Here is a 12575-nt window from a genome sequence, read left to right as displayed (position 1 = left end):
GAAGTTTCAACATTCAATTAATATTTTTCTAGTAAATGTTCTACTTTCAACTATTTTGCTTAGAATTATTATAATTACTTCTCATCTTAATAACATGTAATTCATTATAACAAACAGTCTTTGAAATATTTATAAATTCTACCATTGAGGAAGTATTTTAATTCTTCCAATTTTTAGTGACCACTTTTCTAGCTATTGCTAAAATATTTCAAATACAATGATATTGTGATTTACGGATAACCTGAAGAATTGGAGCATTGCAAATTGTAAACATTCAGTTAACTTAAAATTGTCAGACCATGATGTTTGCATAAATATATTAATATTATCCCAGAAATGTTTTAATACCTCACCATCAAAATTCATGTGTTGTCAATCTGCTTTTAAACTAGAATTAAATCTCCAGGACCTAATATTTTGTTTATTATACATAACTTCAATTTTATGTGGGGTAATAAAAGCTTTATGTAAAAATTTCCAAGAAAATATCTTCCAAGTTAAAGATGTTGAAATATTCCCAGGGGACTTTAAAATCATCTTTTTATCATAATCTGAAACAATATTATTATTTAATCGACAAAAAAAAGGTCCAGATAATTGTCTTTGATGTATGCATTTTCTTTATAAAAACATTTATAATCTGCATGATTAAATCTCAGTGCATGCAAGATGCATGCAAATTCTGCTAGAAGTGCATTTTGTCACATTTAAGAGGTCACAGATTACATTAATAAAAGGTTCAGTTTTAAAACAGGATCACTGTGCTGGCCAGTATGCTGCAAAACTGTGCATGATATCTCTATCAGTCAGTATTAGGCATTTTGTGAACTCTTCTGATTTTCTTTTTCAACTGCAATTACTGATGTTGAGTGAACAGCACAAAGATCCTAATGTAATTATGCTCCAACAGATATGTAGGTACAGTTGGAAAACATAAACAGCCCTCTCAATGGACCATATGTATAATAGGAGGTACATGGAGCATTGCAACCTTAATAAAAAGAAGCAGTATTGAAATTATTTACTATACCACAAAATCTTTACAGATAAGAGGTTTCACTAAATGCCTACGCCAATATATCTAACTTGTATAGGCCTGTATTTATGTAAGTTGTTTTCTAATTTTGCTTCATTGACATACAGAAATGTTGACCTATGTATTGTGAAGATCAGCAAGAGAAAGGAAAAAAATGCACATTGACTACCCTCCAGCGCCTTCATCTTCTGCCACTGCTGGGTAGGTAGGACATATCAAATGGATTTCTAGCAAGCTCAGACTATTGAATCAGAAGTTTATGAGTAAGGAAATGGAGGTGGGAGAACATAGTAGAAATATAGCAGGTCATGAGATTAATGGATATAGTCCCAAAAAAACAAGAACCAGGAAAATACACAAGATAAGAGTCCAGTACCAGGAAACATACCCCCATGAAACACCAGTTAAACAAACTTGATTTATTTAGTGCTTTCATCAGAATGTAACAAATGACTTATTCAGAATACCACAAAGAACAATACACCACATTTAAAAACATTAAAAAAAATACACATGACTTGCTCAACCAATAAAAACGCTATTTCAATAATGATTAATATCAGGGTTAAAAATAAAGATACATGAAAAATAAACTAAATCCACAAATGTCACAAAGATCACAAGAATCACAAAAATCAAAACATAATTCAATAATAATGTTCCCCCAGAACAACTAGTACAATAAAAATTAAAACTGTTACATAATGTAGGAACGCAGCTTTAAATAGCTGCCTATACTGAATACCAGGAAATACCTGGGTATTTAACCTCACTTGCCAACATAGCTCTTTAAATTCAACCAAATCAGCCCATGGCCCACCATGTGGATCTTTTTTTACCACTTCAACCACCAAAAATTTAAAGTCGTGAGTAGGAAATTTGTCTACATGCTTGTATAAAGCATTGTTGGTATTTAGACTTCTGATGTCCCTAACATGCTCATAAATTCTTTCTTTTAGCTTCCTTTTTGTTTTCCCAATATAAAAGGTTCCAGATTTAGGCAAGGTTCAAATGACAAATTCACCACCGTAACAGGAACAGGCAAGCAAAAACTAAGGGTGATGCTATTCAATGCTAGAAGTCTAAATCTCAAAATGCACTCACTCGAGGCACTCCTTAAAATGGAAAACATCGATACCTGTGCAGTGACTGAGACCTGGTTCAAGGCTCCAGAGAGCACCCCTGCACTACCAGGCTATAACTCATACCACACTTTTCGGCCATGTAACCTGGACCGGAACACCAAAGGCAGAGGTGTGTCCATATTCATTAAGGATATCCACACCTCCAGGCTAGTTGCTCAACATAATGCAGCTAAGGTTATCCAAGTGTAACTAACTCTGGGAAAAACTGCAATCCAAATTGTAGCTTGCTACAGATCACCCACCATGCCCCAGGATTCCCAATCCTCTTTTCTTGATGTACTGGAAAATATCAGGGTTCAACCAAACACCCTAATAATGGGTGATTTCAACTACTCCACCATTAACTGGGAAAACTACTCTTGTACCAACTCCTTCGCTCAACGCTTTCTGGAATTCATAAACTCCAATGCCATGGATCAACTTATCCACACCCCAACCAGGGGCAACAATATCCTAGATCTAGTCATTACCAATATGAGTGACTGGTGTTCCACACCTGAAGTCAAGGCCTTATTGGTCCGATCCGACCATAAGCTAATTAACCTAGATATCCACATCCTGCTGCCACCCCCCATTAAGGAAACCATGGTAAAAAATTTCTCCAGAGCCAACTTCATGCTTCTTAAGACAGAAGTGGTGAACTCCATGACACCCATGCAGATGGACAATACAGTTACAACTACTGAATCCTACACAATTGCACTTTATAAGCACTTACATGAGTGCATGGATCGTGCTATCCCAAACAGAACCAAGACGCTATCCTCCAAAAAAAAAGGAAGCCAAACTGGTGGTCCCCAGCCATAAACAAACTGTACAACAGAAGGAAGCAACTGTTGAAAAAGAGAGCAAAATCCAATGAGTGGAGGAGCTCCCTGGTCAGCCTCAATAAGAAGCTGCAATCCCTGATAAAATCCTCCAAAGCTAGTTATGAAAACAAAATCACCACTGATTCTAAAGACAACCACAAAGCATTCTATAGCTATGTCAAGAATCTCAATGGCAACACTCAGATCTGCTCTGAGTTACAGCACAATGGCACTAAATATACAGACCCAACTGATATTGCCAACATCCTGGCAGATAGGTTCAGTACTAACTTTGCCCCCCTCTCACCCCCTAAAGAGCCCATCACTATACCGGAAGAATGCAAAGTTCCTGTAATCATGGCTGCACAGGTAAAAACCACACTCTCCAAAGCCAAGAACACAGCATCCATGGGACCAGACAACATCCCAGGCTGCGTTCTACATGAACTACAGAACGAACTGGCACCCCACCTAAGTACCATGTTCAATCATAGCCTCAGCTCAGGCTTTGTGCCTGCTGAATGGCGCACAGTGACGGTTATCCAACTCCACAAGGGGGGAGCCACCAAGGACCCCGGGAACTACCGCCCCATTAGCCTGATGAGCTTGGTCTGCAAGGCCATGGAATGTATCATCATGGAACTTATAAATAAAGACATTGGTAATCTCCAAACTCTGGACCCCACCCAGTTAGGGTGTGTAAAAGGCAGATCATGTCTCCTAAACCTGATAGACTTCTTTGAAGCAGTTACCAAAGCCGTAGACAAGGGTAAGGTGATTCACACAGCCTATCTAGATCTTGCCAAGGCTTTTGACACCATCCCCCACTCTGGAATTATAGATAAACTCACTATCAACAACAAACAAAATATGAGATGAGCATCAACAAATTGTCAGTTTCATCACATGGAACATAGGAGAAGGTTCACATCCAATAAAAAATGGATGATTTTACAAAGGCTGAAAAGGTTAGAAAACACATAGTTCTTTTGCAAAAAATCAAACCAAAAGTAAGATTCAGTTATAAACTATTCAATAAAGATGTCATCACAGTTTCTGCAGGCCATATGCCAAGAGGAGGAAAATGCAACATGACCATCTTATACAGGGTGTGGCCATTATTTATTTAATTAACATTTGTTTACTGGGAAAGTCTGACTTGGAACAAAGCCAATTTTCAGTGGCGGCCTGGAGAGAAACACTTTAGATGCATGTCTTTGTAATTTGTGAGGAAACCAGAGCACCCAGAGAAAACCCATACAAATGCAGGGAGGACATGCAGACTCCACACAGAAGGCACCCCAGCTGTGAATTGAACAAGAGAACCTCTTGCTGTGAGGCAAAAATGCTTCTGCTGTACCACTGCACCTTTCATATACCATGAAAGCACAGGATTGGATGTAGATCTGGTGTAGATTAGCACTAAGGGAAGGTGGATTATTTGGAAGGGAATTCTAAAGGATAAGAAAATGTCTGTTGCCAACATTTATGTATACAGAGCCAAGGATGGAGCATTTTCAAGACTGCATGCAATGCAATTGAAAACACTATTTTCAAATAGTAAGTAGTGACTATAATATCATGTTAGAAAATTGCCTGTACAGATTATATATGGGAAAAAGCAATAACTTTTTAATGCACAAAAAGTCTTATTAGATTCATAGGTTCATAGGTTCATACTAGGCTATCTGCCCTGGGGCAATTATAAGCCTAGCCCGATTCTGTATGGCTTACGCCACCCCTTGATTTGAGTATACTGTGCCCTTTTTAAGGTTTAGTTCACTGTGCCTCTGTCTAATAGTGACACGGGAGTAATCCCTGGGACAAACCTACAATCCCCCATCCACCTATCGAGATTCTTCTTGAAGAGATTCAGTGAGGTGCTCTGCCTCACATGAACTGGAATTCTATTCCAGAGCGAAGGGAGCCTCTGGGTTATGAACCTGTCCCTCCAGCAAGTTATATTTATTTCTGTGCTGAGGTTCAAGTCCCTCGAGCGTGTGGCTCTAAGGGATTTAGATTTACTGAGGTGGAGCAGGTCCATTAATTCTGGATTTGACATAGCTTTGTATGTCAGGCTTAGATCGTCTCGAAGTAGGCGTTATGCAACTGAGTAGAGCTGGAGTTTTTTTAACTGAGCAGCATATGGCATCTGTTTAAGACCCTTGATCCTCTTGGTGAGATACTTTCGGGGTCTTTCTAATTGCTGCAGGTGTCGGGTAAGGTACATCCAAAAAAGGGGCATTGTATTCTATGATGGGCCTGATGAGGGATGAATAAAAGGGCACGATTACCTCTCTTGATCTAGATGCGGAACCCTTCGTGATGAGGTGGGCTATATAGAAGGTCTTTCTAACCACTTTGGCAATGTGGTTTTCAAAGGAGAGATTGCTATCAACTTGGGTCCCCAGGTCCCTAATAACTTTCTCTGTACTTAATGGGTTTCCGCCTATGTGGTAATTTGTGGGCACATTGTTTTTGCCAAAGGGTATGACTATACATTTTTTGGCATTTAGCTTTAAACCATGGCTCTGGCACCAGTTATCTGTCTCTGTGAGACCTTTTTGAAGGATGTTTGTGTCAGCTGGAGAGTTGATTATGGCGCCCAGTTTGCAGTCGTCTGCGAACTTGGTGAGCCATAGTCCTCCCACGTTGCCTGTACCTCGGAAAAGTATATACCGAACAAGAGTGGTCCCAGGACAGAACCCTGTGGGACGCCACTTGTGACCGGTTTCGAGTCTGACATGGCTCCAGCAACTCTCACTCTGTGGGTTCTGTCTTTGAGCCAGTTTGTGACCCATCTTGTGACATAGGGGTTTATATTTAAGCTGGATAGCTTATCTATGATGCCCGAGTGGGGTATTGTGGCAAATGCCTTTGCAAGGTCCAGATAGGCTGTGTGGACTACCTTACCTTCATCTATGGCTTTGGTGACTGTTTTGAAGAAGTCACCCAGGTTCAAAAGGCAGGCTCTGTCCTTGACAAAACCGAACTGGGTAGGATCTAGTGTCTGTAGGTCCCCAATGTCTTTGTTTATGAGCTCCATGATGATCCTCTCCATAGCCTTGCAGACTAAGCTAGTCAGGCTTATGGGGCGATAGTTCCAAGGGTCCGTAGAGGCTCCACCTTTGTGGAGTGGGACCACTGTTGCTGTACACCATTCTGTGGGCACATATCCTGTAGTGAGGCTGAGATTGTATAGCTGTTTTATTTGATGGATTAGTCCCTCCTGGAGTTCATGTAGGACGCAACCTGGGATGCCATCTGGTCCCATGGAAGCAGTGTTTTTGCTTTGGAGGGGGCAGCCTTCACCTGAGCATCAGGGATGTTTGGGAGGCAGCCCTCTGCCGGGATAGATACTTGCTCTTTTGGGGTGGAGGGGGTGGAGAAGTGAATCACTGAAAGATAAATATCAGATGCGTGTGTTACAGAAAAATGTGTCTCATGATTATTCTTCACAAAATGTATATTAACTTGTAGTTTCTTCACAAATGAGTCAAATACAATGTTTATACATGTCTGTTAAAATCAAAAGGTAAAACAGAAGCATGATTAAGAAAAATATAGTTTCTCATAAGTTGTAACTTTATATTTCAAGTGCCTTACAACTGCATTCTCTTTATTAGGAAATTGTAGTGTACTGACAGATAACTTTATGTAAAGTAAGTGCTGAAGGAGTTAAGGGATGTTGCTATGTTTAAAAGAGTCTTGTTTAAGAATGTTAAAGCAGGAAAGAAAGAAAAACAATGTGTCAGGAATCTTTTGTAAGCTCTGGCTTTCTCAGCCTGGGGGAAAAATCATTGCAAGGATATCTGTAATTCGGTTTACTTCATAACATTAAAATTTTATAATGTTGAATTTCATAACATTGAGACCATAACATCAAAAATTCAAAACACTGAAAACCCAAAACATGAAAACTCAGAACATTGAAAGTGTGCTTCATAGCATTGAAAAATACATTGCACAAGTAAATAATATCACCTCCACCTACAACAACACCTAACTAACAAACACACTTTCTATTATGTTTCTGCAGGGGGACAAGCACCCAGCTCCCCACACCCCCAGTAAATTGAATATAGCAACTCCAAGATCACACTACAGTGCAAAAAAGTTAATTTCCTAACCTGTAAGGTTAGGAAATTAACTTTTTTCCACTGTAGTGCAATCATGGAGTTGGTATATTTAATTTACGGGGTAGGGTGGGGGGCAGAGCCCCCCATGGGTGGTGCAGGGGGGCTTGATCCTCCCTGCAGAAATGTAGTAGAAAGTACGTTTGTTAATTAGGTGTTGTTATAGGTAGAGAGGATATTATTTACATATGGAGTGTAGTTTTCAATGTTATGAGGCACACTTTCAATGTTCTGAGTTTTCAATGTTTTGGGTTTTCAATATTTTGGGATTTAGATGTTTTGGTCTCAATGTTATGAAATTCAAAATTATGAAATTTCAATGTTATGAAGTAGACCCCTGTAAACATAATGTGCACTAGTACTGAATGTAATAAGGACAAAGGAAAAGATTCTTAGGCCAGATGGTCTATGTTTTAAAAAATGTATATTGTCAAGTTTTCACGTGAAGCTGTGAGGATCATGAGAACATATGGTATTTTAAAATACATTGATTTGTTAAAAGCGATGTGATGTCAGAATTCTGCATGCATGAAACTGATAATAAAATGCATAAAATAAGTTTTCCTTTGTTCTTGGAAACTGATCTGAAATTTTGTGAAGGCAGTTTTCCAGCACTGTTTATGGAATAAACCAGTACTTTGCACATCCTGAAGCATTATTGTTGACTCAAGACAAAAAGGTAAAATGCTTTGTTATTTATTTGTGTACTTTAGCATTTGGTGTCATGATTCGGTCTGAGCTTTGGTATTGCTGCAGAGCAGTGTGGAATAAATTACGAGGGCCCAGCGTAGAAAGTTCTTGTGTGAATTCCACACTGTTTTGTATGTAATAGTCAGAGATTCAGATATTTAACTATTCAGAGTGTGAAAACATACTAGACTAGAAATGGGGAAAATAGATTTGAGGAAAATGTTTTTCTCTCTCTCTTTAGATAATTGTAGTTAAAAGAAAAAAATGGAATAAGTATATAACTATTTTGTTGAATAACTGAGTTCGCTTGTTAGGTATATGTAAAGTAATAGTCAGAGGACCCCACAGAAATTTGCTTGTTAGGCACAAGTAATAGTGGGAGAACCCCAAAGAAACTAAGATAAAGTTTATTAATGTGTATGCACATATAATAAAAAGGGGAAATTAACACAAGGAAGTGCCCTGTGTAAAGGGCAGCACCCTCAAGACTAAAGGTAAGAGGCATGAGAGCTGTCTTGTGCTATTTAATGTATGAGTGAAAAGACAGAAAGAAAGAAGGGAAAAAAGTTAAAGTTTAACCAAGTTCATGAGCTCATAGCATGCTGAGACATAGGTGTGTGTGTGTGTGTGTGTGTGTGTGTGTGTGTGTGTGTGTGCGTGCGTGCGTGCATGCGTGCGTGCGTGTGTGTGTGTGTGTGTGTGTGTGTGTGTGTGTGTGTGTGTGTGTGTGTGTGTTAAATCAAGTTCATGAGCCTATAGCATGCTGGAATATAGATGGGTGTGGGTGTTGTTAAATCATGTCCATGAGCCTATAGCATGTTGAGACATAGATGTGTGTGTGTGTTGTTAAATCAAGTTCATGAGCCCAGAGCATGCTAGGATGTAAATGAGACTGTGTGAAAGTACCCTCAGAGATCCAAAAGAGTGGGCAGTTCTGGACGGGTTCCTATCAGTATTCCGAATGTTGAAAATGCCGAATTTAACTTAATTGAACTGAAATGTTCGAAATCTCAGAAAAGCGAACTAATGGAACATCGATTTCTTTCCCAGGGAAAGAAATCGGTAGGCCGTCGTCTAAGTTTGCTATTTCCTCCACTGTGGTGCGGTCTCGGAGTTGGTATATTTAAGTAGGGGGGGTGTGGGGGCAGAGCCCCCCACTTCTGTCAGTGTTTAAAGTACTGAAAATGTATTCTTTTTTTTGCACGGAACACCGATTTCTTTTCCTGGGAAAGAAATCAATGTTCCATCAGTTCACTCTTCTGAGATTTCAAACATTTCAGTTCAATTAAATTGCATTCGGCATTTTCAACATTTGATATGCTGATATAGACCCGTTCTGGACACAGTACCTATCCACCCTATTATTCCAATCACAATGCTGGAGCTGTAAATTTTGAGCTTGTGACAGGATGAAAGCATAGGGGTGCTGTGGGAAAAGGCTGATCAAAATCTTTCCTCTGTAATTGCAGAATCCCTACCCTTCCCTCCCCGAATGGTGTGTGAATTAACGTAGTCATTTTTTTCTCTTCTTCCTCTGAATTACCAGAATATAGGATCTACAAAGTAAGTCTTAATAGGGAAAATGGAAACAAAGTTAAGCAAACAGGATCAAATCCATGTAAAGGGAACAGCTACATATTTTATGTATCACAATTATGGAAAGGAAAGTTGTAAGTATTTGAATGAGTGGTTTCAGCTTACTAAAAATTACCCTGGTGAGGTATTTCTATTAAATGGAACTTATGATAAGGATAAATTAGTGAAACTGAAGGGTATTTTGGAAGAAAAGAAAAACAAAGTGAGTTGGGAACAAATGGCAGTATTTTATTCTTGGTATACTGAAGCTCTTAAAAGGGAAAAGGAGTTGGCATTAAGGGGATTACAGGATGCTAATAAGAAGTTACTACAATGGTTAATAGAGGTTAAGATGGCAGTACAGACAAGTAAAAAGGGATTCCTTTATTCTGTCTTTTGCAGGTTTTGAAGAAACTGGGGATAGCCAAAAAGCAGAGACTTCTGAAGAAGATGATAATCCTCCAGTAACTACTGCACCCCCACACCCATATGCACCAGTACAGGTGGCTCCTGTACAAGATTCTGCTGTTTCACAGACCTCTGTATTTTGGAAAAATGTCCATTGGATACCAGGCCAGCGTGGTACTGCTACATCTCAACCTAGTTCCCCTGTTCAACTCTCATCCTCAGAACAAGCATCTGCAGTTGAGGGGGTTCTTCTTCCTATCATTTTCAGCAACCTTCTACCTTTCCAAAAGGAGCACTAATATGTGACACTCATGTAGGTCATCACACATGCCCACATAATAGGGTAGGATAAGAGGCTATGGCCTCTAGAGAGGATCCTTTGAATCCTTTTAGAGAAATTTTGGGGGCTAATAACAGAGATCTTGTTCATCGCCCTTGACCACCTTCTGATTTGCATACTATGTCTAAAAGTTTTCCAGATATTAGAGAAACTCCATTAAGGTTTAAGGAAGAATTAAAAACTACAATAGAATGTTACAGCCCTACCTTGACAGATTTAAGCCAGGTGCTTCAGGTAGTTAACATCACATGAATTAAGAAAACAGTTACTTGAGAAGGCTGAAATAATAGATTTTACTCTCACATAGAATGCACTAATAGACAAAAGGACAGCACTGTTAAATAAAATAACAGAAGTGTGTCAATTTAGGACAGATTGGTCTAAAATACAGGCATTCAAGCAAAGTAAATGGAAAGCCCATGCAGATTACTTGAGTCATCTTAACCAGTATTTGGAAGGCATTCAGGGATATCACATCCAGAAGAACAAGCTAAGCCAGCTATTGCAGCTGCTTTTGTGAGGGTCTGCAAGTCCCTTTACAAATCAAATAAAGCAAGTGCTTATAGACTGGCAGGGAAAGGACTTGGAGTCGTTATTAAGTGCTGAAAATCAATATACTGAGTTTCAGGAAAAACAGAGAAAGGATACTGAGGATAAGCTGTTCCCAAAGGGGATGGAGCAGAGGCCGGCAAAGGGGGAGAGGAATTGCTAGGGGATTTAGTACGAGTTCTGGTCAAGGGAAACAAGCTGCAGCTGGTTAGCAACAATTCCTACGTCATATGATGGAACTTGCTTTAATTGTGGTGAAGCAAGATATTGGAGAGGAGAATTCCCACACAGGCAAATGCAGAGAATCCAAGATACCTGGAATGAATGGCAGCCAAATTATAATAATGTTGCATTTCCTTCACCACCTCCTCACATTGGAAGAAGTCGTGAATCACTGTACTGACTATGTGAAGACAATAAAATAGAAATAAATGTTGATCCTTTATTGCCAATAGATCAAAAGGGACCCTATGTTAAGGCAGAAATAATTTCAAAGAAAATTCCTTTCTTGGTGGACACTGGAGTCACTAGAACTGTATTAAAAGTTACCTCAGATAGTCAATACCAGTATTGAAGCAGAAAGTTAAGGCAGTTGGAGTAACGGATGCTATCGTTATGGATCCTTTCTCAGAACCTATACCCATTTCTTTAGGACCGATTGAAGAAAGGTATTCTTTTATTTTGAGTACTACTGCACTGTTAAGTTTGCTAGGGAGAGACCTGTTAATGCAAACTGGGTTGTACCATTTACTGTACACCAGAAGGGGTGTATTTGGATGTTTCAACAGAATAAGAGGAGGAAGTAGTCTTACTAGAAGGTGAAGCTGAGGAACAGCCCTTTGAAGGCATACACACAACTGAAAAACTGCTGCAGCAGGTACTTGCTAACTTATGGACTAAACATGCTAATGAAGTAGGTATATTAAAATCTGCAGAACCAGTAAAAATAAAATTCAATCCATCAAAACCTCCCCATAGAATTCCACAGTATCCACTGACACCAAAAGCAAAGCAGGGAATCAAACCTATAATTCAGTCCTTGATACAACAAGGGATAATAGTGTCAGCTAAAAGCCCTTGTAACAGTGCAATATTACCAACCTTTCCTGTGGTTCCACATCCAGCAACAATACTGAGTTGCATACTACCTCCAGCAAAATGTTTTTCAGTGATGGATCTGTGTGCTGCATTCTTTTCTACATTTATCCACCACAAATGTCAGTTTTAGTTTGCTTTTACTTATAAGGGATAGCAGTATACATGGACACAGTTACCACAAGGATACAGAGTCTCCTTCATTATTTTCTCAAATTCTAAAAAAAAGATTTGAAGATGTGACATTTCCAGGTGGGTCTGTGTTATTGCAATATGTTCATGATTTACTAATCGCACCTGATTCTTTGTAGCAGTGTCAGCAGGATATCCTATATCTTTTAACTATCCTTGCAGAATAAGGACACACGTTGTCAAGAGAAAAATGCAGCTCTGGTTACCTCAGATATATTATCTTGGTCACTTGATATCTCAGGGTAGCAGGTAGATGTTACCATCTCGTATTGAGGCAATAGCTACAGCCCCATATCCAACTACTCAGCATCTGCTTAGATCTTTTTTAGGGATGACAGAATATTGCAGGCAGTGGATTTCTAACTATGCAGAAATTGTTAAACTGTTGACAAATCTTTTAAAACAAGATACACTAGATCTCTTCCCTTGGAATGTGAAGCGGAAAATTCATTTCAGAATTTAAAGCAAGCTTTAGCAACTGCTCCAGGGTTATCAGATTATGGGAAGACTTTCATTTAATTTTGTCATGAAAGAGATGGATTTGCTCAGGTGGTGCTTGCACAGGCACACGGGGACAACTATCATCCATTAGCTTATTAT

This window comes from Protopterus annectens, chromosome 2.part1, assembly GCF_019279795.1.
Source record: "Protopterus annectens isolate FY-2018-M chromosome 2.part1, PAN1.0, whole genome shotgun sequence".
Lineage (NCBI taxonomy): Eukaryota > Metazoa > Chordata > Ceratodontiformes > Protopteridae > Protopterus > Protopterus annectens.
Note: the sequence above shows the minus strand (reverse complement) of the source record.